Genomic DNA, 12,224 nt, shown 5'->3' on the forward strand with positions numbered 1-12,224 from the left:
TGCTCCATTTACTGGAAAGAACAACTTTCAACAGTCTTATAGCTTTTATTTCACTTGGCAGTAATTGGAGTAGATGGACAGCAACATGCTGGAGTTACCAAAAGCAGGGCTGGGCAATGAGGCAACTGGTATCGTGTGACGAGGAGAAATAGCCAAATGAGTGTGATTTCAAAACGGCAAAGTGCTGCTGCCGTTTTGAAAAAAACGGCAACAGCACAGGAAATGTTACATATTCTAGTTTGGGAAGTAGCCTCCATCCATATTCTATTTCTTCACTCGGTAGTAGATTGTGAGTAGTGCATGTTGCAGTATCTGACTCTGACTTGACTGTTCCTTCCATCTGCCAGTCCTGACAAGCTGCTTTAGGGGTTAGAGAGTGCAAACCCTTGTGGAAGTTTGCACAGTGATAAGCCACAAGGGCCTTCAGAGAAAAGTATCTTGAATATTAGATTTCCAGGCAAAATTATGTCGGAATCACAATTTACCTCACTCCATATTGTATTATGTATGTATTATTGCATTTATGTCCCGCCGTTTTTTCCTCCAAGGAACCCAAGGTGGCGTACATAATCCTCCTCCTCTCCATTTTATCCTCACAACAACCCTATGAGGTGGGTTGGGCTGAGAGTCTGTGACTGGCCCAAAGTCACCCAGTGGGTTTCCATGGCCGAGTGGAGACTAGAAGCCAGATCTCCCGACTCCTAGTCGGACACTCTAGTCACTACACCACACTGGCTCTTAAATTAAAAATAACTTCAGAATATAATCCTCAGAGCCCCCCTTACATCTTTTTTGGAATAAAATATTTTACAAGGGAGATACATTTTTGATGAAAGAATTAATAAAGATCTTTTTCCATGAGATAAATGTATCCATTTCTCTCGCTCTCAGAAAAAAAATATGTTGGCCTTTCCACTTGGAAGCCTTCGCAGAGGCTTACAAAAGCAATTACAGTAATATAAAATCATCCACAATAGTTAATAAACTAATAAAACAAACAAAAAGAGAGTAGTACCATTATAGGCTAAATTCATTTGCTGTTACAAACATTGAGAGAACAGGACAGATTTTGCCTGGTGACCTCAAGATTGGATTACTGCAATGTGCTCTAGTGGGGCTGCCCTTAAAACTGCTCCAGAAACTGGAGCTGCTGCAGAATGCAGCAGCTCGGCTGTTGTCTGGAACTGCCCCTTTTCAGCACGTAACTCCTTTGCTGAGGGAACTGCACTGGCTGCCTATTCACTACCAGGACAGGTTTAAGGTTCTTGTACTAGTGTAAAAGCCCTATACAAGTTGGTACCAGGATACCTGAGAAAGCGCCTTCTCCCCTACCAACCTGCCTTTTCCCTGAGGTCATCGGAGGGCATGCTCCTGGTGGTCCCACATAGACCTACTGTCAGATTGGAGTCCACCAGGGAAAGAGCCTTCAGTGTGGTGGCCCCCATCCTACGGAATTCCCTGCCTTTGGCCAACTTTGTATTCCTTTCGACGCCTCCTGAAAATGTTGTTCCAGGAAACCTTCCCCTTTTATTGCACTTTTGTTTCTTTTAAAAATCTATTTTGTGTTTTTATTCTGTTTTTATTTTATTTGCCCACCACTCCGAAATTCCTGAATGGGAAGTGGTATATAAATATTGTAAATAAATAAAAGCTAGTAAAAAAAGGGGGCTGGGTGAATTTGGGGGGCAGAATTCTACAGCCAATGGGAACCACTACAGAGAAGCCTCCCTATCTAGTAGCCACCAATCTAACTTCTGAAGACAGGGGCATCTGGAGAAGGACCTTACAAGATGAGCAGGTTCACATCGGACAAGGCAGACCTTCAGTACTCTGGTCCTAGACACTTTTGGTCTTTGTAAGTTAAAACAAGCACTCTTCATTGTACCCAGAAACAATCTGGAAGCCAGTGAAGCAACTTTTTCACACTTGGGAAATATTTCCTCACAGGAAGTCCCTGTAAATCTGCTGTTGGATTCTGTACCTGGATTTTGTTTCTGAATGCTTTTCAGTGTGTTCAGGGAAGGATCATAGCTCAATAATACAACAGCTGCTTTGCTTTGCATGTAAAATGTCCCGGGTTTGATCCCTGGTATCTCCAGATAAGGCTGGGAAAGACTGCTTTCTGAAACCCTGGAGAGCTGCTTCTGGTCAGTGTAGACTTGCAGTAGACAACCTTGTGCCCTCCACGTGTTTTGGACTGCAGCTCCCATAACCCCTGACCATTGGCCATTCCGGCTGTGGCTGATAGGAGTAGACAGTGCTGAGTTAGGTGCAGCAATGGTCCAACGTGGTATAAGGCAGCTCTCTATGTTCTAGAGGTAAGTGCAGAACCTTGTTTAGCGTGAGGGCTGAATTTCATTTCATAGAAGCTCTCGGGGACTGCTCTCTAATGGTGGGCAGGGCAGAGGCGGGGCTGGGTTCGGACATTACAACAAGCCATCCTGAGAACAAGCTATCCTCAATAACCCTACTATAACCTGTGGTTTCTCAGGGTGGCTTGGTGGTTCCACACTAAATTGTTCGGACATCACAGTAAGCCATGCTGACACTAACATAGCTCATAAACCACGTGGTTTATCATGACATGCAAACCCAATGGAGGGCTGGAGGAAAGATGAGATATAAATGTAATATGTAAAGTTAACTAGTAATGATGATTGTCCCATTTTATTATGATGATGTGGCTTTACAACCTTGTTTTAGCAAAAGTGCGCTGAAGATAGCTTTCTGGTTCCAAAGGAATGTTGTGATAAAATGTTTATCAAGATACTGCAAGTCAGGGTCATACAGTGAAGTGGAATAGTAGGAGATTCAGGACAGACAAAAGGAAGTACTTCTTCACACAGCGCATACATTATTAAATTTGTTACCACAAATTCATGGAGGATATGGCTAATCAATGGTTACTAGTCAGGATGGCTATATGTTACCTCCAGGATCAGAAGCATTTTGCATCAACATACCAGTTGCTGGAGAACAGGAGACGGTGGGTGCTGTTGCACTGATGCTTCCTATAAACATCTGGTGACCACTGGGAAACAGGATACTGGACTAGATAGGGCCTTGGTCTAACCAGCAGGGCGTTTCTTATGTTCTTAAGAGTTTCACTGAAACAGATGTATGTACGAGCAAGAAGAAAAAGTGTGTGTGTGTGTGCGTGCTAGTGTTAGATTTTTAGTAAAAATATACCTGAAACTACTAACTTTAAGGTGCATGTCTTGCAAATCCAAAACCAAAATAGATTTTATTCAAAGACTATGCCTGGCATGTACAGAGTAGATATATCACTTTGTTTTGCACATTGATAAATGACAAGGAAGGAAAGTTTTTTTAAATGTTGAAAAGGTTCCATTTAACATAGCTTTCCAAAGGATTTTTTTTTTTTGGCAGACCAATTGGTTTTTAAAGATGTAGCTTTCTACTGTTGATATATCTCCCCTTTTATAATTCTTTAAATTATTGTTGTTTGTCTTCTGCCATTCTTATCCTGGAACAGTCGGAAGACCTAAAGACGGTAGTGCACGAGCTGGTAACTTCAAGGCTTGACTTCTGCAATGCGTTCTACATAGGGCTACCTTTGTGCCTAGTCCGGAAACTTCAATTAGTTCAAAATATGGCAGCCAATTTGGTCACTGGTACACCTAGGGGTGACCACATTACACCAGTTTTAAAATCTCTTCAGTGGCTGCTAATTAGTTTCTGGGCAAAGTAGAAAGTGTTGGTTATCAGCTTTAAAGTCCTACATGGTTTGGGTCCAGGCTACCGGCGGGATTGCCTTCTCCCGTACAATCGGCCCCGCACACTACAGTCCTCTGGGAAGAATCTACTTCAGTCTGCCAAAATTAGGCTGACAGGTATTATCCAGAGGACCTTCTCTTCTGCTGCTCCCAGAATGTGGAATGGCTTGCCAGAGGAAACTCATCAACTTAACAGTCTTTTAGCATTTAAGAAAGCTATAAAGACTGATCTATTCCAGCAGGCCTATCCAGGGATAGGTGCTGGAAACAAGTTGATGTCAATAATTTGAAACAAGGCATTTTTGCAACTGGGAGAAATACCCACCCCAATTCTTCCCATCACCTAGTTCTTCTTCCCTAAACCAGGATTTGACTGAGTACCCATTCCTTTATCTTTACACTGCCAGACTGCACTTTGGCAATTCAGAATACCTTGCTCTTGCTCTCCCTCATACACCTAATTCCATGTCTTCGTAGAAAATACATGCTGCCTTCTAGTTTCCTTCTAGTTTCCTTCTAGTCGCTTCTTGCTTATGACAATGTCAAAGCCCCTCTAATCTTATGTTATACATATTAGAATGGAAGCCTGTATGTCCTGAAAATAATAATAGTCAGTTTCCTGTTTTGAGCTGTTCCATTGTTCCGGCATATTTGGGGGGAGGCATGACTAGGATACTCCTTTATTAGGAGAGGCTCCTCTGTGTGCTTTATGACAGTGATTGAGGTGAGGGGAAGATTCATGGGTCTACAGAAATAGTTTTCTGGCAGTTGTTTATTTTGCCATTATTAAAAACGGCAGTTTGTTAAAGTTTGAAATGTCAAGTGGAGAAAAAAATTACTTTAAGAATGGGTGAACAGAAAAAAATATTGTACATCGATGTGTCTTCTATAGGGAGTGTAATACAGATTAGTTGTGCACATGGGTAGCATACAACTCTGTTTCTCCAGGTCTATTGAGAGCTAAAATAATTTGTGTGTGTGTGAGGGGCCGGAGCTCAGTGGTAGAGCATCTGCTTGGCTTGTAGAAGGTCCCAGATTCGATCCTTGGCATCTCCAGGTAGGGCTGGAAAATCTCCTGAAACCCTGGAGAGCCATTGCTGCCAGTCAGTGTCAACAATACTGGGCTAGATGGATCAATGGTCTGCCTCAGAATAAAGCAGCTTCCTATACTCCTATGAAAGTCGGATTATTAAATTAAATTCATTTTTTATCCACAGAACTGAATAACTATATATGTGTACCCAAGGGGAGTTTGGTTTCCCCAACAGGTCTCACCCATGTCAGATGGAAGGTCATTTCCAAGGTAGTTTGTGGTATGAAATGAGGGTCTGCTGTTCAAAGGTGTCCAAGTGCTTGCCTTTGATTCCTCTCCACCTCCCAGTTCAAAAGACTTAAATGTTACTTCCACTTGTCTAAGAGATGCAGATCTCTCTTGGGGGGAGGGGGGGAAACCCATAATGTGTATGTACATCTTTCTCTGTATTGGATACACTTAGGTGCAAATTACTTATTCTACTCAGACATATGTAATGGAGCCTCCACTAGGGATGGGGGCAAACAAGTGATTTTCATGATTGCTGAGATTCTCCGAACACCACCTTGAAGCTCGTTTCACCTCATTTCCCACGCTCGGTTGTGCTCTGTTCTTGTTTCATTCAAGAAAAGTGCAGAGTTTGAATGGAGAAAATGCACCTGCTTAAAGGAGCATGCCCAAATACATCCTCCTCTCCCCCCCCCCTCACACACACATGAGAATGCACATTTTGGGGGAAATACAATTTTTTTAGAGTGCACGTTTTTAAAAGTATGCATTTTTGAGACACAAGTTCAGTAATTGTTGTATTCTCCTAAAAAAATGCTCTTTCTCACATTTGAGATTGCAAATGTGACACTTTCGCCTTATTTGTGAACATAGACAAGATTCTCATACATCCTTAGCCTCAACTGCTCCGTTTCTTTACAAAGCGCACACAGGAGGGGTGCTTTGACCTGCAATCAACAATGAGGGGTAAATCCTATCTCAAGTGCACCTGTACTGCAGAATTTATACAGATGTAGATCTGCAATGTAGTGTACCTAGGGGAAACCACTTCCTCTGGGTGCTACTCCAAGGGAAGCTTGGAGGATGGCAACAAGGGAGAGGGCCTTCTCTGTGGTAGCCCCCAATTATGGAACGATCTCCCCAATGAGGCCTGCCTGGCGCCAATCTTTTCGGCGCCAGGTCAAGACTTTTCTTTGCTCCCAGGCATTTAACAGAATACGTTGTTAACTGTCTCTGGCCTGGCAGAGAGTTTAAAAATTGTTTTAAATGTTAGCTGTTTTTTATATTTTTATGGTTTTAAATTTGTATGTTGATTTTTAATGTCCAGTTTTTTAATCTTTGTAAACAGCCCAGAGAGCTTCGGCTATGGGGCAGTATATAAATGCAATAAATAAATAAATAAAATAAAATAAACAATGTCCTCAAATTTCAGCCACTTACCATATGCAGTTTTCTTTTCTGTTCACAAAAAACACATAGAACAAAAAATATCCCAAAACTCCAACAGAATCCTTGGTTTTGGGACATTTTTTGTCCCAGCCAATGCAATGTATTGCCCGTACAGTTATCTTTCTGAAAACCAAATAGAGCCTGAGACAAAACATACACAATCTATTTGATTTTGCCATAGGTTTGCTATTTTGTCTTAGCCAATGGGAAGTATTGAGATAAAAAGTGTCCCAAGATACAAGTAAGCAGAAGTAAGTGCACTTCTTCCGTAACCGTACACATGGCTTTGTTTTGGGGAATTTAAATGTGACTTTGGGTAGTAAAGACCTCCAAAATAATTTATGACAGTTTCTTTCTATTTGTCTGTGAAGGTGGAAGTGGAGAAGTAGCTGAGGGCCCCTTGCAGTCACATTCCCTCATAAAACTTAATCACCTCCCCACCCAACCCATAGCGGCTTTTACTTCTTCCAATATTCTAGACCTCTGTTTGGGGGTGCCAATCGTAAAACTGGAAAGGGGGAAGCTTGAGCCTCCTTGTGTCAATTGCTCATGGCTGTTACTCCAGATAGAGTTCTCACAAAATGCCAGTTCAATAGCATATAGTTTGCTTACACACACACACACACACACACACACACACACAAATTAACACTGGCATGCTTTGCAAGCAGAAAATCAAAAGGATTCTGTATACATTTTAATTGATGATTCTATTCCTTCGTACATTTGCCTCGATTATTATGGTACATCTAGTTGTTACTTTTTTGTTTTTGTTTTTAACTGTTGGGTCGAGTTTGAACAGATGGTGAAAGAAATTTTGATTCTTGAAAATAAATGCATTGATACAAAAACAACTTAGAGCCTTCTGGCACACCTTACAGATTAACAGGTTTATTGTGGTATATTGTTTTCATGGACCACAGCCTCTTCATCAAATACATGAACTGGCGAAACTTCTGATGTAGTTTGTCAATATGAGGCAAATCCTTCTTCTTTCCCATTTCAAAACCTCGATTTTCTTGCAACCAGGTTCCGTAATGCAGATGGGTCAGGAATATGTTTATTATTTCCAGTTAGAATTCTTGTTTCCAAATCAAATAAATTAATCATATTAATTTTGTTTTTTGCCCAGTGTTATAGATGGGCTTAGGGCAGGTTATGTTTTAAAAGTACCTCCTCTTTAGCCTTCTTCTCACTCTGACTTAAAGGCACTTTTAAGAGATCCCTAAATCACCAGATTTCTCCATCCTTAGGATCAAAGTAATTCTGGCTTGCTCTAACCATAGTTATCCCTAGTGCCAGGCGTAATGGTTACAGCAAACCAGAGAAGGTGGAATTTACAGGGGAGACCATGGAATGTGGTTTGGGTTCAGTGGTTTGGAGATGGGGATTGATATTTCTGAATAGGACCACCTTTAAAAGCCATTGTGAAAGACAATGGCAAAGAAAATTATTAGCATAGTATATGTCAGAAGTATGCTAGCTTAAATAGTCTAGTGACTTTGCTTCATGAAATAATCAATACGTTAGAACTAGTTCTGTAAATCTTTAGACCACAACTATGATCTAAAGAAGTAAGCATTCAAAATCTATCTAGAAAGGAAGGATCTGAGGCGACAAGGAACTTGCTTAACCATAAGGGCAGACTGGCTTCCTGTAGTCTGCATGTAAAAAAAAGAAAAAGTGAACTATTCTGAATAGGAAAGGCTCAGCGTTCATTTGTGTAAGATGTCAAATCACACCCCTCACAATACAATGACCAGGATCTAGAGAACCTGGAAACTTAGACGGGTTTGGACTTCTGTTTCTCAAAATTCAACCCTCTGTTACACATTAAGCTGTGTTTTGAATACTGAGGGGACTTTCAAAAGTTGCCTGTGATATGGAATAGGAGTGAACTGTTGAAGAAAAACAAGGCCAGAAAAAAATTCCACTGGACATGTGCGAGCTCTTGGGCTCGCCTGAAGCAGCTCATTTTGTCCCAGCCAGTATATTTTGTGCAGCTATGATAAGAACTATGTCCCAGTAGCTGTGGTAAAGCAAGCTAGTTTGCTAGGGAGGTGACTCAGGCTTCAAATGATGTGAACTGGCTATAGTCCATGAACAAACAGCATCCAGAGGCCAAGTATTGGGTAGGGCTTGACATGTTTTTACTGAATGCAGAGTACTGGCTTCATAACAGAACACTGTTTTCCATACTTCATGCTGATCAGGGAGGGGAAGGAGCAGGGAGGAGAACAGTGAGAGGGAGAAGGGAAGTAAATGGAACTGCAAACCAAGATAATTCTTGTGGCATACCGTATTTCTTCGATTGTAAGACGCCATCGATTGTAAGACGCACACTAATTTCAGCACCACCAACAGAAAAAAAGCTTTGATTCTAACAATAATAATCACACCTGCGATTCTAAGACGCACCCCGTTTTTAGAGATGTTTATATGGGGGGAAAAAGTGCGTCTTAGAATCGAAGAAATACGGTAATAAGACTGGAAGCAATTGCTACAGAAGCTTCTACAAGCTGTACTTTAGCTTCATGGGGTACTGTGGCATTTTAAGTGTATGAGTGGAGGAGGGACGGATGAAGAGCTCTCTTGAGCACTTTGGTGTGATTCCTCTTTAACAGTTTGGGTGATTTTTAAAATAAATAAATAAATACCTGGAATTAAATGCAGTTGAAGGAGGCAAAAATTCAGAGCGTCTGATGAAATACTTTCTCATCCTGTCTAATGGTCAGTGTGCTGGGAGTGCAAGGTTTAAAGCTAGAGGGAACCCTTTTCAGATATAAGTATTCCAAGTGAAAAGAGTGGCTTTTTAACACTAAGAGCTTGGTGTGATTTGGAACTTTGCACGTCCAGCATTTTGGTATTAGGTGTGCCTATCACTTCATTTAATCTGTAGCGTTTGGGAAACTAGCATGGGTGGAAACTCTTCTGTGACAGTCCTATGAATTTGAAAATCAAACTTCTTTATCTTAGATAACATTGTAGCGCTGGGACGTTTTGGGAATCAATTCTGTACAAAAAAGGCATACCAGTTGTCTGCATGTTTATGGCTTTGGAATTTGACGTACTGTAGCTGAGCGAGTGTATGTGTGTCTTCAAGGTGTGAACAGACATAAGGAGTTTCAAAACTGACTGACATTCTTCAGAAGCAATGCAGAGAAGAGAAGACTGTTTTTAGGAATTAAGGTTTTGTGTTTAGTATTCTAACATTCTTCTATTATGGTTGCAATCTTTAATAGTCCTCTTTCCACGCTTTCGATCTGTATTGAATGCCTAACCTTACATGAGTAACCAAAAAGATGTAAATAACATGCAATGTGTTGTTATTGTGGATAATCATGTCACCTCTCTGGGCTGAGTTTATGTTGCATATTGCCAGCTTAGTCCTTTAAGGAAGTATATATTATATTTTTAAGAAACATAAGTTTACCCCACAATAAATGCACACACACACACACACACACACACACACACACACACACACACACAAGTTTATTTTGGGCACTATCTCTGCAAAGTAACTACACTGATTGACAATAGAAAATTAAATATCTGCCAATGTTAAAACATCCAGCAGTGTTGGAGAAGCTCAGGAGAGGCATGTTTCTCTCCTCTCTCATCTCACACTATTGCCCCGCTCGTGCTCTTCGCTCCTCTGATGCCATGTTTCTCGCCTGCCCAAGGGTCTCTACTTCCCTTGCTCGGCTTCGTCCCTTCTCTTCTGCTGCCCCTTACACCTGGAACGCTCTTCCAGAACATTTGAGATCTACAAGCTCAATCACAACTTTTAAAGCTCAGCTAAAAACTTTTCTTTTTCCTAAAGCTTTTAAAACTTGATGTTGCTCGGACTTTATACTGTTAGTTTTACCCTACCCAGTGCCTGTTTACCCTACCCAGTGCCTGTTTGCATTCCCTTCCCCTCCTTATTGCTTTACGATGATTTTAGTAGAATGTAAGCCTATGCAGCAGGGTCTTGCTATTTACTGTTTTACTCTGTACAGCACCATGTACATTGATGGTGCTATATAAATAAATAAATAAATAATAATAATAATAATAATAATAATAATAATAATTATTGCATTTGTGCCTGTTTACCCTACCCTGTGCCTGTTTGCATTCTCTTCCCCTCCTTTTTGTTTTATTATGATTTTATTAGAATGTAAGCCTATGCGGCAGGGTCTTGCTATTTACTGTTTTACTCTGTACAGCACCATGTACATTGATGGTGCTATATAAATAAACAAATAAATTAATAATAATAATAATAATAATAATAATAATAATAAAATATATATATATATATACCGCCCTATAGCCGAAGCTCTCTGGGCGGTTCACATAAGATAAAACAGTTAAAAACAATATACAAAGATGAAAAACCACAATGTTTGTTAATGTTTGTATTACATCCTTACAATGCTGTGAGTGCATGTGGGTCTAGGTGTGGGGTGGCAGACAGACAGACAGACTGACATTTGCCTGAATACATGCAATAAGGTTTCACTGCTGAACAAGGTTTTGAATCTGGGGCCTTAGCTAGACCTAAGGTTTATCCCGGGATTGTCCCAGGGTCATCCCTGTTCATGTAAATGACACACAGGGGATCCCGGGAGCAGGCAGGGACAACCCCGGGACGATCCCGGGGTAAACCTTAGGTCTAGCTAAGGCCAGGGTTTCCCACAAGTCAATACTATAATTGCTGCGCTACAGTATCTCTTGCCACACATTTATGTATCTTGTTGGAACTAAGAACTGCGAATGGTTAAATTGGAAAAAGTAGTTTGGTACTTTGTGAAGAAATGTCTGCCTCCTAGAATCATACTTAAAGACAAGAGCTGTGTTAGCTAGCTTTGGTTGTATTATTTGTATTTTCAAACATAATAATTTGTTTCTCACTTTCCTTGCAGGGGGCGTTGGTGCTTCCTTCCAGTGCCAGTTGATCCATCAAGACCACATTTGTACTGATGACAGTGACAAGGTAACTGAAATAAATAAATGAGTTGCCTTCGGGTATTAAAAGTGCTATTTTCTGCAATGGCAAATCCTGTTTAACTGCTTTTTTTAATATTGATGTTGCTGTTGAAGACACATTTCTGTGTTTGAAACTGTTTATCTTTCTAAGTTGGTCACAAAGGAGAGAAACAAATTCTCAGGATGCAAAATAGATTTATTGACAAGAAGCCCAATGTGTTTCGGCCTGTTCTTTATTTTAAGGCCTTTTTCGTGGTGGGGGAGAAGGAAGTGTCTGCAGAATTTTTTCCAGCAAAAGGATTGACTTCTGTATTAATCTGTTGGCACCAATAGATTAATACAGAAGGCAATCGTTTTGCTGGACTGCTTTGGATACTCATCTCTTTCTGATTCTTCTTGAACTTTTTTCTAAGAAGAACGTATTGTTGTGAGGACACACACATATACATACATGCACAGAATGGAGTCATTTTCTTCCTCCCCCGAAGTACAATGTTACCATTTGGTTACCTTTGACTTGTAAAATATGGGGGAGTGCTGGGTGAAAAAGTACTCCACTTCTGCCCTTTCCCAGTGATTCAGGAGGGGAGCTAAATGTTCACCTAACAAGATTTTAACATCAAGTAATTTGATGGTTTAGAGCTTCAAACCATTGAAGATGTTCATGCCAGGGTAAAATGAAAACACTTTATTTGTATGCATGCATATTCTTCTCCCAGGTTGTGTGCATGTTAACATATTTCAAAGCTTTTAGTGATGTACGTTTTTGATAGTGATGTCTAAACTGGTAAGTGATTACAGGCTTTGTATATACTCTGATTTGATAGGATGGCTGAAAACATGCAGAATGTGGTATTGGGCACCAAATTCAGCTCAGAATCATTCATCTCGAAGAAGCATGTTTCTAGCCATTATGGCTGTGAAAATATGCTTGGAAATGTTTATTTAATGCCTACTGAGATCTCAGAAGCCAAAGAGGACAATGAATAAAATTGCCAGTGGTTGAGAATAGGCATCAG

General features: G+C 40.6%; 1 protein-coding gene across 2 annotated transcripts in view; it reads left to right on the plus strand.

Moving 5' to 3' along the window:
- The window catches only part of RNF38 (ring finger protein 38), a 95,679-nt gene that overhangs the window by 37,712 nt on the left and 45,743 nt on the right, over positions 1 to 12,224 (plus strand). For both annotated transcript variants that reach the window (XM_063129092.1, XM_063129093.1), the window contains exon 2: positions 11,142 to 11,212. The gene's annotated coding sequence lies outside the window, so the exon portion shown is untranslated. The remainder of the gene's footprint in view (positions 1 to 11,141; positions 11,213 to 12,224) is intronic.

The sequence above is a fragment of the Elgaria multicarinata genome, chromosome 6 (genome assembly GCF_023053635.1).
Source record: "Elgaria multicarinata webbii isolate HBS135686 ecotype San Diego chromosome 6, rElgMul1.1.pri, whole genome shotgun sequence".
NCBI classification, from domain to species: Eukaryota; Metazoa; Chordata; class Lepidosauria; order Squamata; family Anguidae; genus Elgaria; species Elgaria multicarinata.